The following is a 2753-nucleotide window of genomic DNA, read 5'->3' on the forward strand; positions in this document are numbered from 1 at the left end:
TGAGAGAGTTTATTCTTACAGGAAATAACATATCCTTTTTACAGACCGGCTAGTGAAAGAGGGAGCGAATGAATTAGTTACTGCCATCTAGTGTATGAAGAAATCAATGCTACAGGCACCAAGCTGGGGGATGCAAGGAACGCCTTCTGTGCAAGGAGCGTGTTTGCTTCACTGTGCAATGAAATGTATTTTTAATTTTGCAATAGAGAATGTTAAACTATGTAGCTTCCTTTTTTGCGTCAGAGTGAGGCTAGCAGACAGCTTTGTAATAACTCATACTGGGATTTGAAACGAAGGCATTTGAGAACTCTGAGACAGCAAAACCCTCCAAAGCCTGAGTTCATAGAAAGCTTATGCTCTAATAAATTTGTTAGTCTCTAAGGTGCCACAAGTACTCCTGTTATTTTTGCGGATACAGACTAACACGGCTGCTACTCTGAAACCTGTCATAGAATCATAGAATATCAGGGTTGGAAGGGACCTGAGGAAATCATCTAGTTCTGGAGCTGTACTAAATTCTGTAGCTCAAAGGAGATAAAACACAGTAATCCATCAGTACCGAGGCTGCAAATCAAGATCCACTCCAAAATATTTCACAAGGAAAAGATGCCATCGTAGAAAAGAACAGGGCAGCCACAACTGAAAAGTGCCAGAGTCCTGGAGTACTGTCATGCTGAAAGCTCCCAGGCCTGGTTTTCCTTGGCTTCTGTTGGCACACAAGATTACTGCTCTCTGGCAATATTTAGAAGATCTCTGGTCAGTTCCCCTCCATCTGTTGATACTTGGTTTCCCCTGCATATAGTCCTTGAAACAGGTTAATACAAATGGGAAAGGGCTGCTGTCTGCTGATCACTTCTCAGATTGCTTCTTTCTCCTTTTGCAGTGCTACCAGACTGCCAGTCTTTCACAGTCCCAAGCAAAGGTGTATATAGTCTTTTGAAAGGACTTCTAGTAAAACATCAAATTTACAGCACCTATTTCCCCTCCAAAGGATCTCTTTAGAAGGGCTATGGCAAAAAGGTTCAGAAGTGACTACTGTTTTGGGGTGCCTCCATTTTAATATGTCTGACTGGGACACCTTGAAGCTAATATTCACAGGAGCTGTGCTGTGAAGTCAGTGGCAGCTGAGTATCAGAGGGGTAGCCATGTTAGTCTGAATCTGTAAAAAGCAACAGAGGGTCCTGTGGCACCTTTAAGATTAACAGAAGTATTGGGAGCATAAGCTTTCATGGGTAAGAACCTCACTTCTTCAGATGCAAGTAATGGAAATTTCCAGAGGCAGGTATAAATCAGTATGGAGATAACGAGGTTAGTTCAATCAGGGAGGGTGAGGTGCTCTGCTAGCAGTTGAGGTGTGAACACCAAGGGAGGAGAAACTGCTTCTGTAGTTGGATAGCCATTCACAGTCTTTGTTTAATCCTGATCTGATGATGTCAAATTTGCAAATGAACTGGAGCTCTGCAGTTTCTCTTTGGAGTCTGGTCCTGAAGTTTTTTTGCTGTAAGATGGCTACCTTTACATCTGCTATTGTGTGGCCAGGGAGGTTGAAGTGTTCTCCTACAGGTTTTTGTATATTGCCATTCCTGATATCTGACTTGTGTCCATTTATCCTCTTGCGTAGTGACTGTCCAGTTTGGCCAATGTACATAGCAGAGGGGCATTGCTGGCACATGATGGCATATATAACATTGGTGGACATGCAGGTGAATGAGCCGGTGATGTTGTAGCTGATCTGGTTAGGTCCTGTGATGGTGTTGCTGGTGTAGATATGTGGGCAGAGTTGGCATTGAGGTTTGTTGCATGGGTTGGTTCCTGAGTTAGAGTTGTTATGGTGCGGTGTGTGGTTGCTGGTGAGAATATGCTTAAGGTTGGCGGGTTGTCTGTGGGCGAGGACTGGCCTGCCTCCCAAGGTCTGTGAAAGTGAGGGATCATTGTCCAGGATGGGTTGTAGATCACTGATGATGCGTTGGAGAGGTTTAAGCTGAGGACTGTAAGTGATGGCCAGTGGAGTTCTGTTGGTTTCTTTTTTGGGCCTGTCTTGTAGCAGGAGGTTTCTGGGTACACGTCTGGCTCTGTTGATTTGTTTCTTTATTTCCTTGTGTGGGTATCGTAGTTTTGAGAATGCTTGGTGAAGATCTTGTAGGTGTTTGGTCTCTGTCTGAGGGGTTGGAGCAGATGCGGTTGTACCTCAGCGCTTGGCTGTAGACGATGGATCGTGTGGTGTGTCCGGGGTGGAAGCTGGAGGCATGAAGGTAGGCGTAGCGGTCGGTGGGTTTTCGGTATAGGGCGGTGTTAACGTGGCCATCGCTTATTTGTACTGTGGTGTCCATGGTGGCCAGCACTCCCAGCTATCTCCGTGACACCACTGATCTCCTGAGAAAACTACAATGCATTGGTGACCTCCCAGAAAACACCATCCTAGCCACCAAGGATGTAGAGGCTCTCTACACAAACATCCCACACACAGATGAAATACAAGCTGTCAGGAACAGTATCCCTGATGATGACACAGCACAACTTGTTGCTGAGCTCTGTGACTTTATCCTCACGCACAATTATTTCAAATTTGGTGACAATATATACCTCCAGACCAGTGGCACCACTATGGGCACCCGCATGGCCCCACAATATGCCAACATTTTTATGGCTGACCTGGAACAACGCTTCCTCAGCTCTCGTCCACTCACGCCCCTTCTCTACCTACGCTACATTGATGACATCTTCATCATCTGGACCCATGGGAAGGAGACCCT

Source organism: Emys orbicularis, chromosome 6 (assembly GCF_028017835.1).
Source record: "Emys orbicularis isolate rEmyOrb1 chromosome 6, rEmyOrb1.hap1, whole genome shotgun sequence".
NCBI lineage: Eukaryota > Metazoa > Chordata > Testudines > Emydidae > Emys > Emys orbicularis.